General features: G+C 39.0%; 1 long non-coding RNA gene across 1 annotated transcript in view; it reads left to right on the top strand.

Annotated features, from left to right (window-relative positions):
- The first annotated feature begins 2,364 nt into the window (after window positions 1-2,364).
- The window catches only part of LOC137083936 (uncharacterized), a 109,025-nt gene continuing 94,743 nt past the window's right edge, over window positions 2,365-16,646 (top strand). The window contains exons 1-3 of the long non-coding RNA XR_010906664.1: window positions 2,365-2,463; window positions 2,578-2,648; window positions 9,721-9,902. This is a non-coding gene — a long non-coding RNA (uncharacterized lncRNA). The remainder of the gene's footprint in view (window positions 2,464-2,577; window positions 2,649-9,720; window positions 9,903-16,646) is intronic.

The following is a 16,646-nucleotide window of genomic DNA, read 5'->3' as shown; positions in this document are numbered from 1 at the left end:
AAGCTATATTCACACACAACTTTTCTTCAGTTCAAATGAGAAAAATTCAATCTTCATTTCCTCATTTTTCACCTAGAACAGTTCAGCTAATGGGATGATTGTGTGTTTTTAATGCAATATTGTTACAATAAAAAGAATAACGTGATTACGTGAGTCTCTTTATATTAAACAGTCTAATAAATCCTTAATATCATACAGAAATAGTAAGTCTTTATTCAAATTATCTTGAGATTCATTTATCATTTATAAAATCAGGATGTAATATGTAATGATACAAAATAAACTTTCATATATTTTAGATTCATTGCACACCAACTGAAATATTTCAGGTCTTTTATTGTTTTAATACTGATGATTTTGGCATACAGCTCATGAAAATCTCAAAAAATTAGCATATCATGAAAAGGTTCTCTAAACGAGCTATTAACCTAATCATCTGAATCAAATAATTAACTCTAAACACCTGCAAAAGATTCCTGAGGCTTTTAAAATCTCCCAGCCTGGTTCATTACTCAAAACCACAATCATGGGTAAGACTGCCGACCAACTGCTGTCCAGAAAGCCATCATTGACACCCCCTTAAGGGAGAGGGTAAGACACAGAAAGAAATTTCTGAACGAATAGGCTGTTCCCAGAGTGCTGGATCAAGGCACCTCAGTGGGAAGTCTGTGGGAAGGAAAAGGTGTGGCAAAAAACGCTGCACAACGAGAAGAGGTGACCAGACCCTGAGGAAGATTGTGGAGAAGGACCGATTCCAGACCTTGGGGGACCTGCGGAAGCAGTGGACTGAGTCTGGAGTAGAAACATCCAGAGCCACCGTGCACAGGCGTGTGCAGGAAATGGGCTACAGGTGCCGCATTCCCCAGGTCAAGCCACTTTTGGGCTATAGAGAAGCAGCACTGGACTGTTGCTCAAATGTTGCATGTCATTTGGAAATCAAGGTGCCAGAGTCTGGAGGAAGACTGGGGAGAAGGAAATGCCAAAATGCCTGAAGTCCAGTGTCAAGTACCCACAGTCAGTGATGGTCTGGGGTGCCATGTCAGCTGCTGGTGTTGGTCCACTGTGTTTTATCAAGGGCAGGGTCAATACAGCTATCAGGAGATTTTGGAGCAATTCATGCTTCCATCTGCTGAAAAGCTTCGTGGAGATGAAGATTTGGTTCAAGCAAAGCACGACCTGGCACCTGCTCACAGTGCAAAAACCACTGGTAAATGGTTTATGACTATGGTATTACTGTGCTCAATTGGCCTGCCAACTCTCCTGACCTGAACCCCATAGAGAATCTGTGGGATATTGTGAAGAGAAAGTTGAGAGACGCAAGACCCAACACTCTGGATGAGCTTAAGGCCGCTATCGAAGCATCCTGGGCCTCCATAACACCTCAGCAGTTAAAGCAGTCATTTCTGCAAAAGGATTCCCGACCAAGTATTGAGTGCATAACTGAACATAATTATTTGAAGGTTGACTTTTTTTGTATTAAAAACACTTTTCTTTTATTGGTCGGATGAAATATGCTAATATTTTTTTTTTTTTTTTTTTTGAGATAGGAATTTTGGGTTTTCATGAGCTGTATGCCCAAATCATCAGTATTAAAACAATAAAAGACCTGAAATATTTCAGTTGGTGTGCAATGAATCTAAAATATGTAAAAGTTTAATTTTTATCATTACATTATGAAAAAAATGCACTTTATCACAATATGCTAATTTTTTTTAGAAGGACCTATATATGTTGCCAGTCATGACTGATATAAAATAAATAAATTACAGAATTAAAAAAATACTTTGTCCCCATATGAAAATGTGGTTTCAACCCTGTGCTGCTATGTCACTGAACGTTAATATAAAGTAATGTACCATAAATGAATACAAAAAAATAAAACAATTATTCTGTAAAATATATATTTTAAATAATAATCTAAATTTTAAATAATATACTGGTATATTAATATTGCTACTCTCGTATTTTTTATGGTTTATTCCATCAGTAAATCAATATCCCAAATTTTTTTTATTACTTTTTGCCGTGTAACAATCTAGTAAACAAGGAACAGGCAGGGGCTAATGCTAAGGATAGCTTTAAATATAAAATAAAAACTAAACATTATGTTCTTTCTCGGCTACAAAATAAGTTTCTCATTGCCTCATTCTCAGTGCGATCTAATTTATTAAAAACTGCTATATTCTTTAAAAGAATGGTGCCGATTTAAGTTTCACCCTTTTGACAACAACTTTGTCCCACGAGCTGTCAAACTCAACTGTCACGGAAGCTTTTCCCGCCTAACCACGTGGCAGCAACTTTGTTTTCACACGTGACTCACTGAGTGGCGCCCACTTCGACGTCATCATCAAAAGTCGAGCTAGGGGCGGTTTGAAGGTTTGAACTCAAATCAGCGTATCGTGCACAGAAATGCAATTAATTTACATTTGGAAGAGATTTTAGCGGGTTATTTAAACTCAGCAGGTTAGTTCCCCCCAATATATTGCCACCAAAGTATAACTTATGTATTTTGTTTTAATGTAGTGACATATCAAATGGGTTGGTTTACATAAAAGTATTCAATATTTTTCTCTTCAGCGTAGCATAGACGCATAGTTCAAATGTTATGGGGAACTTCGGAAGAAAAACTGCAATCCAGCAATGACCAGGTGAACATTCAGTCAAGTTTTGGATTCTAATTCTTCCTGATTCTTCAGGATTAATCGCAATTCAGACCAAATTTTTAACATCTGACTTTCAGTTGTTTTTGCCAGGCCTCACAGGAAGTTGAATTGGGATTTTGACCGGAATGCTAGGAATTCATCAAAGCAATAGAATATTAAATGTAACTCTGCTTTCACCCTGGTCTGTAAAATGACTGCCTTATTTTCATATTATAAACATAAATATTAAATCATCAACGCTTGAAATCCAATATAACATACTTTATATGCATCTATTTAACCCACAAATAATTTAGTTTATGATAATGGCTAACTTGTAGATTTATTTTACCTTCATGCAGTTTGAATTCTACTTAATTCAGTTTCGAAACTGAAATTCCAGATCATGTTTGCTACCTTAATTCAAATGCAGCACAACTCTGATTGATGAGAAAATGTCTGAATGTGTGTTTTTTTTTTTTTTTCTTGTACTGAAAGAATGCTGTTAGGCAGCAGCAACCAGGATTCAAAGTCTTGGCATATGCAAAGCATGTATATTAACATACACCTGAACCCTGAATACATGAATAACTTGTATTTAAAACTGTACATCTGTATACTTGCATACTAGCCTTGCTTTATGTTTTTTTTTCTTCTGCTCCGGTGCCCCCTCCCTCTAATACTCCCCCTCCTGTTCAGTACAGAAAATACACCGGCAGACTGCAGTGGAATGTTGATGTAGGGAAATGGTAAAAATATGTTTTTCAAACCACATCCTTTAGTCTATCAAGATCAACTTTGTTTTCGATGCATTTCCACAAGAGTTTGTCACATTTGTTCTGAGTCTCTATTTTTCCTCTAAACAATGGCACATTCTCGTGAAGCTTATGAGCCTGAGAACAACTGCTAAGCCTGTTTTTAAACATGTGCAGTCCTTCAGTATTGAATACAGAAGAGGGTTATGTATGTGTTGTCACATTTCTTCATTTGCATGTTATTTGCTTGTGAATGAATTGCATATGTCTGGGTGAGTTTGTGTTTGCCGCCCCCTTATGGTTGAGTAGACAAACTGCTCCACTGATCCGGCATCAGCTGGGCTGAGCTTACCCCAGCTGTCTCTGGGCACTGCTCCCAGTCTATTTAAAACAAGAAGAGGAGGGTGAATATAATCAGGGCTCATCTTTGTTGTATATCAGATTAAGAGGAACCCTTCGTCTGTTCTATGGGGGTGGACAGTAATTTTGCTGTTTTGTTTGCTTGCAAGACAGCATGATATTTCAAAAGTATACAGACAATTGGAAATCTTTTTGCCGCAGAATGAACAATTTGCGGTTCGGTGTTCGGCACCCTTATGCTGATTTCTTTTATGCTTAAGCATTTAGAGTAAAAAGATTTGCGTGGTCTGTGGAAGTCTGAAAATAAATGATCTGATGTCTGAACGGCAATTAAATTTCATAAGATCGCAAAGGCTTCCCACCCCAGATTACCTGATAATAAAGAACATCAGGAAAGATCTGTGTAATGTAATTATGTGTGTTTTACTGTAATTGTTGTGCTTGATAGCCTCAGAAAGAAGCTGCAGGCTTTTCGTTTTATTTGTGTTTAGATCATCTGGGACCTCTGTTCCTTTTAGGTATTATGCTGCTTTGGCTGTGTGTGTGTGTGTGTGTCAAGTATGAGGGCCGTTTCCTGTCGACTCTGCCGCGTGTATTCTCTGTTCATTGTAATGCCTTTAATTAAAGTGATTTTATTCACAGGCACACAGCTGGCATCGGCGACTTTCCATTAGGCATCTGAGTGGCCGCCTCGCTGGTGGGAGGACCCGCACTGGGGCCGCTTCCTGGGGAACACAATACTAGTTTCATCTCCCCTCTGAGTTTGTTGTGTGTTTTGAATTTATTAATCATTGATTTTAATGCGTGCCTCTTGACAGTGGCAGCTACCCATGCATTAATTAATTCCTGAGATCCTCTTTTACAAAATGGCATTTAGAAACAATGCAGGGTCGGCCAGGGTTGCCTCTGACCTATAAAGAGATGTGCTGAATGCGAAATGTCAAAATTTGCTTTTATTTGTTCGTCGTTGTGGCGCTTCTTCACAGGTTTTATTGGCTCTTTTTTATGTTGATGGCACGGTGATATAAAGGCCTATTTTTGTAGCCAATGAAATACCAGTAAATAAAGTTCTTTATGATTCCGTTGCTCAGGCGTTTGTCTGAAAACGCTTCTTAAACTCACCTGCTTTGCATGTGCTGGCAAGCAGTCAATCGTCGAGCGAATTGTTGGTCTTAAGTTGTGAAGAAAGGTGCTTTGCCTCTGACAATAGCTAGACTGTGTTTATCCGTTCAGGTCTTAAGGAAGTATGTTAAAAAATTGCCCTCAGTGAATTGTGTGGATTAAAAAGACAGATTAGATCTCAAAGGATGCATAGGGGAGCCGAATTTGAATTTGGAGCAGGATTTGAATGCATTCAAAGTCGCTTTATTTTTTTATTTATCGAAGAAGGGGGGAAACACTTATTCATCCATTTAAATGAGTAAATAGTCTGTGTGCTTGAAAAGATAAAAGCTGTGCTCATAATCCGTATTGACACTCAGAGATGCGGAAAGGAAGATTCCTAAGACCCATCCGCAACCTGCCCCGCTGAAAGGGCCTGATCCTCATTCAGGAGGCAGACCTAATGCTAAAGATTTCCTGACAGATTTCTTTCACTGGATTGATCCGGACATGTTGCTAGTAAGCGAGCGTGCCCAGAGAGACGTTTGGGGAGGCGGTTCGGTTAGCAGGTGCTTATCACTTGTCTCAAGGAGCTTCTACCAGCCTCTGAGAGCCTGATTGTGTCTGACGTCGTTCGTCGTGCTTATGTGACAGAACGGTTGGAGACGCTCGGTTGTCCTGATATGAAAGCTCTGCAGATATCTTCTTCATTCTGGCGAACTTAAAGGGACAGTTCTACCCAAAATTGTAATTGTTATCATTTACTCATCCTCATGTCATTTCAAACTTGTAGGATCTTCTTCCTTCTGTAAAAAAGAAGAACTTATTTTATAGAACTGTCTCAAGTTTTAAATTTTCTTATAGACCTTATGTGGCCATGTCCCTTTTCAGCACTATGCTTGTACTTCCACAGCATGAAGAAGGTAAGATCTTACGGATTTATTAATAAACCACTCGGTTTCTTTCCATTTCTTATTTCTTATAATATCCGCTTCAAACATTACAATAATAACTTTCGTTAAAGGTGCACTATGTTATCCTGGTCTTACCAGACTCGCCCATTTCATTTGTACAGTCTGGCCACTCTCCATTGACAAGGGTTTATTTCCGCGAAGGCGGGTACCCTGTTGAGGTTTAAAACTATTGGATCTGCCCTGAGCACTCTGGATCTGCCATATAACCAATCGCTAACATTTGGTCGTGACGTATGTCATGCGCCCTTCGCCTGTTTCACACAAATCCGACAACATAAATGTGCACTTGTGCAGGCCACCTTAGTGATAAAATCATAGGATAAAATCTAAAACTCTCTGATTGTGATTTATTCACGCCACAGTGGAGGGGAGAGTTTTGTGATCGGGAATGTACCACTCACGTGGTCCGTAACGTGATTGTAAATAAAATGGCATGTGCTTGGTATGATAATAAATGCTGCTATAAATAACAGACCAATTCAAATGTTTAAGTGCTTTTATTTTAATTTGTTGGAGCGGTGATGAAATATATTGCTCTTGTAAATACTTGCCAGCATTTTAAAGAAAAACAAGTCTAGAAATGCATCCAAATAACAGCAAAGCAACTGTACGGTGCTCTGCAGTGGTCAAAAATGATTATAAACAGTGAATTTTGAAGTGACATGTTCTTCCTTGCGTTTGTCAAAAGCAGTAACGTTAGGTAACTCGGCCGGGGATTTTTACATGGGTGGTGAGAGACAGACAGCAATAAAATAACTGACCAGTCCCCAAATAATGACAACTCCTTCATCACTAACGGAGCGAGCTGGAAAATCAAACTTTTCCCGAATTCACCCTGTTGGGGAGGAGTGCCACAACATAATGGCCACCAACAAACCCCAGCAAAGATTGTTATTGCTCCGGCTTTAACTTCTGGATATTCGGCAGCGGTGCCACAACGGAATTAATGGTTTTGTTCGTATCTTTCTCCGCCGCCATTACTGAACTACAACTCAAACTAGCGCAAGACATCAACGTCATTGTTCTCAGTCCCACCTGTTCACTGATTGGACCGGTAAAAATTTGTTCGGAGGAAACCTAAGAATACACTGCAGTCCCAGACGTAGTACTGAAGGAAGATGAAAATTGAGCGGAAGTATGTAGGAGGGCAGAGCCAGGCTAGCACTATGTAGGATTTTTGCAGTAAAATATCCAAAAACCACCAGGCCAGTGTTAAATATTTTGTTCAGTTGAGTTCTTATAATATGAATATCAACAAATGTTTCCAACAATTTGTAAAGTGTGAGAAAATTGCTATTTTAACCAAAGAACCTGGAAGTCCGAGGGAGTCACCTGTCAATTGTGTCATATCTCTGTTACCCTCGGTTTCTGGCGTTACCCTCGGTTTCTGGTTTTATTTGGAAGGAACATTTTACTTAGTGATTGCACAGATTAACGTCATAACATAATTTTCAGCACACTCAAATAATATGATAAACAGAGCTGTGAGCGGAAAAGCGGAAATGAGGCCAGTGACTGTGTCCCGTCATAATAAAAGTCCCGCTGCTCACACGATGTGTGTTGCACAACTTGCTCTGCTTCCTCAACATTTGGTCTTGCTCTACTTCATGCCATAGTAATGTTAATGATAACATGACCTCCATGAATTTGAGTCCTATCCCGATTCTTCCCCACTGGCTATATGAGGTGAAAACCACGTCCCAAGATTCTGACTCAAACTTGCCGTCATCAAGCTACGCTTCTGTTTTGAATAGGTTCCCCTTTAGCAGACAGAAAACTTACAATAGTGTAGCTTTACCAGGCAATCACTCTTTGAAAGCTATGCCATATAAATATACTAGTGACCTCAAAAATGGAAGACCAAACACAAAATGGTTGCATGCTTGTTTCTTTAGTGCATAAAGTCTTTATAGAGTGAAAACCAATGGGGTCCAAAACAACTCCATTGGACCCCATAGAGTGCAAAAGTACCATCTACATTTGTTTCCGAAAGTACTTTTTCCATAGAGATTTAGAAATTTTTTAGTTTAAGAGTTACTCACCTACTGAAAGGTGACTCACAACATTGCAAAATTTGATTTTCTCAAACAAAAAGGCAAATGTTCAATACTGGTAACTTAACAGATTTAATATGACTTGTATTCCAATAAGTATTGTAAATGGCAAAGTTTAATTAAACATGATAGAGAAATAGAAAATATTATCTTTAATGTAATGATATTATATGTCTCTCTATCTACTCAAAAACCGACTCTGCATCCATTGCAGTGTTTCATTGGTTCTTTTGAAATGTTTTACTTGATATCCTCCAATTGGTGGATTTATTTTTGCAGAATCATGGGTAATGTTGTTTTTTTCACCAGTAATTTTGCTATTAAAAAAAAATCATAGTTTGAAAAAATGCAGGGTGATGGCTTCAACAAAGCAAATGCCATCAATGAACAATCTCGCTCACAGCAGGTCTGTCTTTAAAAGTTTATTATTCAAAATCAGTTCCCCTATGGAGAATATGAATGGTGTTTTTAATTCCGGAACCCGACTGTTGCACTCTATTGACGTTCATTGTGTGGACAAAAGAAAGAAATGCATTGAAACATTCCTCAGAATATCTTCTTTAGTGTTTCATAGAAGAAAGAATGTCATGGTTTGGAACCACTCTCTGTAAACGGCGATGAACTGGCCTTTTAATAGCGTTAATGTGTGAAGCATTCTCTCAGGATCTTTTCAGTATCTCACCGATTGATATCATCACAGTCAGCCATTTTCGCAGTGTGCCTGTCCTCACCATTTTTCCCACTCTTGTGTGTTTAAGGACCCCCTAAGCTCTGCTAGCCACAAAGCCTAAACGATGCTGCCCTTTCTTTTTTCTCTCCATCTCTAAAGAGGGAAGAACAGAGGCAGAGCGCGCGAGAGAAAGAGTGAGCCATCGATCAGTGCCGATCGTTACACGGCCCCGCACCCTGCCTCTCATTGTTTTTTATCTTGTCTCTCAAGCAGGGTGAACCCTTGTTGCCATGGCATCCCCCACACATTGGCAATGGCACTTCAACCCTTTAGCTTAATGATCTCTTGGCTGATAGCCTACTTGTCAGGCTGACTCGCTCTGTCAAGAAGCAAGGAGGATTTTTGAATCGCTAGCATAACCATAACATCTCCTTACAAGCTATTTACACTTTACTTCTACAAAAGCGGGGCAGCTTCTTCCCCCTTCGCCCCAATCACACATATATTGGCCCACATTGATTTTTTTTATTTCAGACTCCTTATACTTCAGCATTGTACAAGTCTCCCGATGGCGAGCAAAATCTTATTTTACATGCAATGAAGCCAATTTCCATTCATTTTGTGTTCTTTTTGTTTTTTAGTCATTACTTTAAACCATCACAGCGCTAGCAGATCAGAGCCGGGTGAAGGATTACCGTTCATATAAATAGCTGGCATTGATTCGGCAAAAAGAGAGACTTCTCTGTCATTATGGAGACAGAAAATCCTAATTTAGAAATGTGAACAAAAACGCTGAGCGTTCAATTCAATTCAGTAATCCTCCATATTGCATGAAATCAGAGGTGTCGTGTTACAATGCGCAGTTTAAGTCAGTGTGGAGATTTAGACAAAAGGTAGCGCCTGGAGCTATATCATGATGTACTGAGCTAGAAAATGTGTTCTTAGTCAGTGTTTCATTTCATCTCATTCAATTTTTTTTTCATATTTGGAAGTACCCTCTCTGTTACCTTTTTATTGCGCTATATGTACAGATCTCATTTAAATGTATGTGGTTAAGGCCTTTAATATTGAATCAGAGACACAGAACCGTGGATAGGCCCTCGTTAATTAACGTATTTTCCCTTTCTGTCTCGCTCACTGTTTCTTTCTCATTGTGTCTTTCAGGCGTGCCTAATCGTACATGACTTTGAGGAGACGATGTGTGCTACAATCCCAGCACGCCGTATTTGAATATGGACAGAAACAGATCAGACATTAGCCACTGCTATTGATCCTCAAATAGGGGCCGAGCTGTCTGTTTTGAACGCCACTGCCCGGTCGATCCCATCTGACCTACTGTTCACAAGGTAAAAAAAAGAAAGAAAACAAAACGGGGAAGATTCTGCTCATAATTGGGTTGCGGCAGCAGTTGCTATTTTCATCGACATGAGAGGCTCATCATCTCCAATAACCAGTATCACAAGATGGAGAGTTCATGCTGCCTCGTTGTGCTAAACTGATGTTACACACAGCCTAGTTGTTCTCTTCGAGGATGCACAGGCGGCGTTTTGTAGGTACATATTCTATATTGCAGTTAATGTCAACATTAACATAAAAATTCAGTATGATTTTTTTAAAATGTTTTTGAAAGAAAAATTGTATTCTCATCAAGGCTGCTTTTCTTTAATGAAAAGTACAGTAAAAATAGGAATATTGATATAGATTGTATTTGAAATATTGTAATATTGTCAGGTATTACAATATATAATGTGTATATGTGTATATATATATATATATATATATATATATATATATATATATATATATATATATATATATATATATATATATATATATATATATATATATACACCTAAAGGATTATTATTAGGATTATTATGTCTACACTACAAATAGGAAAAAGAGGCTACAATTTGCACACGCTCACCAAAATTAGGCAGTTGAAGACTGGAAAAATGTTACCTGGTCTGATGAGTCTCGATTTCTGTTGAGACATTCAGATGGTAGAGTCAGAATTTGGTGTAAACAGAATGAGAACATGGATCCATCATGCCTTGTTACCACTGTGCAGGCTGGTGGTGGTGGTGTAATGGTGTGGGGGATGTTTTCTTGGCACACTTTAGGCCCCTTATTGCCAATTGGGCATTGGTTAAATGCCACGGTCCTCTGATGGCTACTTTCAGAAGGATAATGCACCATGTCACAAAGCTTGAATCATTTCAAATTGGATTCTTGAACATGACAATGAGTTCACTGTATTAAAATGCCCCCCACAGTCACCAGATCTCAACCCAATAGAGCATCTTTGGGATGCGGTGGAACGGGAGCATCGTGCCCTGGATGAGCATCACACAAATCTCCATCAACTGTAAGATGCTATCCTATCAATATGGGCCAACATTTCTAAAGAATGCTTTCAGCACTTTGTTGAATCAATGCTACGTAGAATTAAGGCACTTCTGAAGACAAAAGGGGGTCAAACACAGTATTAGTATGGTGTTCCTAATAATCCTTCAGGTGAGTATATAAACATTACTTTGGCAAAATGCTATAACAGTACAGACATTATGCTGAGTTTTAGCCAGATGCATATTGAACATACAAAACACAAACTGCCCTTGTTTACATTGCTGGTGAAATTCTATCAGCTATCGTGTTAAACAGCATATAGCTTGTTTAAAATATTTTCTGCTTTTCCATGCCAGACAAGTCTCCATGCATGTCAAGTGTAGGCCACCTGATTTCCTACCAGCTGTTGTTATTTATGTATGCATTTTAAATTTGTCCGAGCGCACATCTTCAGATTTTAGTCCTTCGACTCTGATGCGATGTAAATATTAATGCTATGAAATATGCCTGCTGACATCTTAGGTAAGGATTATTTAAATTCAGCTCCAAATTTCCATTCGTATCTTTTGGTATGAATGCATACACTACTTGCAGGTCTGTGGGTCTTAAACTTTTTGGACCACAGCACACAAATGCATAAAACGTTTTATTTAAGTAGATCACTGAATAAAACCAGTGTGTTAAATTACCATCATTTAATGCTACTGTTATGGTGAAATGCTTGAGACAGGATCTGCACTTCTTCTTTGTTGCTTTATTGCATTGGCCATGTGCAAGCCTTGCGTGTCTTGGAAGCGGCAAATCAAATTCTCTTTACTTGCACCTTTTTTATGCACTCCATTAGTTAGTTGTGATTATGACAAGAAACCACCCGTCCAAATTAACTCACCCTGGTAAATGCTTTTCTTACTTCATACACCTTATTTTGTCATCCAGTGTAAGGAAACTTTTAGTGGAGTGCATGAAGTGGGCAACATCTCACACTTAGTTTTTTCTGTTAATTAAGTGCATCTTCCAGGTATTTGAAGTGGATTTTTAAGGACAACGAAAAGGACAGCATTCAAGTGAAGCATTAGTTCTGGCAGGTCGCAGCAGTCAAGCTTGCATTAGTTGAATCTCAGCTATAGGAATATGACGCCTATCACAGCATCTTAATATATAAGGTCCATTCAGTATTATCAGCAGCTTTATCGTGTTGCTCAGGAGCTAATTCCCTAGCTCCTCCTCTTGTCCACAGTCAGAACTTAGCTTTATTTTATTCCTCTTTGAATCAGACACATTTTTACGGAATTATGTTGTACATTGTTATTTAACTTGAATGATATATGCATTATCAATGCTAGCCTTCATGGCAGGGAACCATACCGCCAATCCAAACTGTATGCTAATTCTTAATCATCTCTGACGATAATAGTGCACAAGTATGCAAATTGGGACGCACCTCACATTTGTCATTTTTTACTTTTTGAAGTGTTAACATGGTGCAATGTTGCTTTATCCAACTTCACTGTGTCCCTTTGAGCTCCTGTGATGTCCACAGCTGGTTATGAATAGTCTGTCAAGCAGAGAGTTGAATAAAGTCAATAAGGAATAACTTCTCCCATTACTATTTGAGGCGGTTAGATGATGGATGCCTTGCATTTACCGCTAAGCGCTAGCTAAAGCACTTATAACCACTTTTCAACCCCCAGACAAGGCAAAAGTAAGCTTGACTTTTTATCTGCTTTTATCCCTGTGCATACTTGCCGCCTTTAAAAAAAAATCAGTTTTACTATTTTATCCCCCCATAATGTGATATCGTGAGCCAAGCACTTCCTGCATATCATAAGGTATTGAAAGGTACAATTGAATTAGACTAAAGAGCTCTGAAGAATGGAGGGTACTCACATTCTCTTTTTTTGCTGTAAATTGACACTGAAATGGTCTGTCTCACGCCCTCTCAGATGGATAACTTGCATATTAACTGGCTTGAAGCAAATTGTGTCAAAATGGGGCAGAATGCAGTAAATGAGATATCTATCGCTTCAGATCGCATTTCCTCTCATCAGTGGCCTTCTTTATTTCCTCACTCCCGTTAATGGGACTTTATGACGTCTGCTGATGACCTGACCTTGACTCCTTTTCCACAGCAAATGTACTTTGTTCCACAGAACTAGAGCACAGTTAGTATCCGCCAAATGAGGCGTGTAATTTGTGTTGCTAAACACCCCGCTTCTGACACCTGTGAACTAGTTAAATCAAGGGGCAAAAGCTTACGGTTCTCTCTCTTTCTTTTTTTCCTGACTTTGAAATCTTTCAGCTTATATTTTTCTGAGTCTTAGACTTAATCGGGGCCTTTCGTCAGATTGAGACTGTCTGGGAATATCTAACGCTCCCAAAAAAGAAAAGCTTTGAATATACATATGATTAATAATTAATTCCATACTTTATTCCCCTTTGAAAGTTATTATGCAGAATAAATATTTCATTTGAGTACAAGTCTTACATGACAAGTGCGCTAAGACAAGGGATAGTAATGGCACGCAGTTTGACAAGTCTGTGTAGGATTGCGGTCTGAGAGTTGGCCTCCATTTCTTATAAATATAGCATTCAAGAGACGCCTCTATTTTTGGTCATTTCCCATGAATGAATTCCCTTTTCTGACTCCTTAAACATTAGTGGCACAGAGTGTTTTCAGATCAGTCGATCGCGAGGGTTGTGTTATTAGCAAGCTTGAATCGGAGCGTCTCTCCCTCATGAATTGGTGAAGTTGTTCCAACTTTAGATGGCTTGATCTGCGATGATGCGTTTTTTGTGCTTGTAAATGTGACAAGGGTTCCTTCTGTTTGAACTGGCTTGTTGTCTGTTGATATCTGTCTTACACCTCCTGATCCATCTGTCTTTCCTCCTCCTCTGCCTCTCTGTCTCCATCTTCTCTCTCTCTCTCTCTCTCTCTCTCTCTCTCTCTCTCTCTCTCTCTCTCTCTCTCTCTCTCTCTCTCTCTCTCTCTCTCTCTCTCTCTCCCCCATTTCCTGATGTGCCGCAGAGAGACACAATTATCCACTTCATTTGAGTCGCCGTGATAATGGTTGGCCCAGCCCTCTCGGGGAAATAGGTAGCAGTAATTGTGAATGGTGTAATGAGTGTGGAATTGTGAGCGTGCTGGGTGACACCATTAGAATCGACCCGCTCCTGACCTCAACCCCAACAACAAGTGAGACCCCCAGCCCTCAAAGCACAGCAACTGCACCGCAGCCATTTCGCTTCTCGGACAATTAATCCCAGCCTTCTTTCCATTTGTATCCCCACTGTTCCTCTCCTCCTCACCCCCTCTCCACTATGAATTTTGACACACTTAACTGGGCTTTTATCAAGTGCAGTGCAATAAATCAGACAGGATGTGACTTTTCAAGTCCCAGGGTTCCCACTGACATGGAAAACATTTGAAATATCAAGGAAATTTTCAAAGAGTCCATGCTCTGAAAAAGTCATGAAAAAATAAATGTAATGGTGGTAATACTTAACAATAAGTTTCAGTTTTTTTTTAACATTAATAGTAAATGTATTAGATTACACAAGCAGTACTTTTACATTTATTTTAATGCGGATTTCTACATACACTGTACTGTTTAAACTAACAGGTTGTTAAGATTATGTATTTTGAGTCACCAAAAGCTACAGTGATTTGAGCAAAAACACAGTAAAAATTACTGTTAAAACAACCGTTTTCTATTTTATAAACTTGTTTTTAATTTTTATTTTATTCCTGTGATGGCAAAGCTGAATTTTCAGCATGATTACTCCAGTCTTTAGTGTCACATGATCATTCTAAAATCATTCTAGTATGCTGATTTTGTGTTCAACAAACATTCTCGCAAGTATTTTCAGCGATGTATACATTTGCATTATTTATTATAAACATGAATTAAAATGATGACCTAATGAAATTAAAATGACCTAGATTAATAAATATGCTGTGAAAAGTTGTTGTTCATTGCTATCTTATGATAGCGATGCATTAAAAATGTAAACGTATGTGATTTAACCATCTATTGTATTACCAGTAAGTTTACGTATAAGTTTATACGTTAAAATTATGAATATATAAAAATAAATGAAAACAAACAAACCACCGAACTGTAAAATCCTTAATTTAGATATTGATTTTTGTGAGTGAATCTTTAATAAATTATTATTTTTTTTTTTATGTTGATCCAGTAATAAAGAATGACTCAAAAAACTATGGAAAAGTCATTGGTTAAAATATGTGGGACCCCTGAAGACCAAAAAGAAACGGGCTTGCTGTGGGTGGCACAGGTTACAGGTTGTTGTTACCAGTTGCTGCGTTGAATCTGACAAAAAGAGGATGGTTCGCCTCCCTCCAGCCTCCATTTAATCCTTCTGTAGGGTTTCTATTCACCTTTAGCTTCCAAAAGCTTCTCCTGCTGCTTTCAGCTGCAAGAGGATGCATGTTAGATTTCACTGTTGCATCTTGCACGTTACCCAGAGGTTCTGACACTTTCGCACCTGCAAGCAGACAGGTGAGCGGAGCGCAGTGCTGCGACGCGCCCCAATTATCCACCGTGGCAATGCGTTAGTGAATGATCTGGCTGGAGAACGGTGGGGCGCTAAGGAACCGCAGGGGGCCTCCTGACCTGAGGTGCTATTAATCTGGGTGCACAACGGCTGAGAAACAACTCCACTTGTGTGTTTGATGAGCCGCTTATCGCGAAGCCCCGCTGCTTCTGAGTGCAGAAGTGTTGGGCTCTCTTTTAAAAATGCTTTGTATTAATTAACCCCCTACCCATGGCTCCCCTGTTCAGGCTGATCTGCTTGGCTTTTGTTCTTAATATACTAACATGAGGTGTGCGTGATTTTGCTCAAAGAGTAACCAGACGGAGTTATGGCTGTACTTGTGGAATATGTGAGTGTCCGGAAGATTTGAGGCTTTAACTAGTGAATATGTTCCCAGCGCAAGTCAGTTTGCGTCAGTAGTTCCAGTTTCATTTTAGGATTATATAGTGCTCTTTCAGTGCATTTGACTTCTCAAATCCTTCAGTACTTGTACTTTTTACATCCAATTATCATTAAATTGCCATTAAAAGAACAGTGATTGGGGCTTGTCAGATGCCTAAACCATTCACATAATTTCATATTCCTTTTGCTCAGCAAAACAGCTTTTGCTTGTGTGTAATGCTTTTGTGAATCAGAGCCATTTTCTCAGCCTTAATTAAGGGCAGACAACAGGGCCTGTCTTGTAAAACTCAGCTGTACACTTAAACCAGCTGTCACAAAGCTGACATCAGTGTCTTAAATCCCCGGCGAGCAGGCCAGCGGTGACAGCGTTGTGGAAGAAATGTCCTTTGGTGGAAAGCATGATGTAGTCTTAAAGTAAAGCCGTGGCATCTTGTGGCAGCCACTAGCCTTTTCGTTTTTAATGAGAAGTCCATATCTGATTACGAGGACACAGATATCCAGCGAACTATTCAATGTCATGAATAGAAATACTATGAAACTGGAATTAATGTGTGACCTTTGTATAATAACATTTAATTTTGACTGTTTGAACGAGAGCTTAAAGGTGATCTGGACTGCCCTGTGAGGGCTAAAAGAGATTTTCACTATAAAATTGGTTTCAAAGAAAGGTGATGTTAAGTCCACCCATAAGATTTTTTACCTTTATTACTGACTTTTATGCCAATTTTATTATAGATGAAATTAGAGAGAAGTCTGAAAGTAATGGGAGAAAGGGAGGGGAAATG

The sequence above is a fragment of the Pseudorasbora parva genome, chromosome 1, assembly GCF_024679245.1.
Source record: "Pseudorasbora parva isolate DD20220531a chromosome 1, ASM2467924v1, whole genome shotgun sequence".
Lineage (NCBI taxonomy): Eukaryota > Metazoa > Chordata > Actinopteri > Cypriniformes > Gobionidae > Pseudorasbora > Pseudorasbora parva.
The sequence above is the reverse complement of the archived record's forward strand: the minus strand, read 5'-3'. Positions and strand labels throughout refer to the sequence as shown.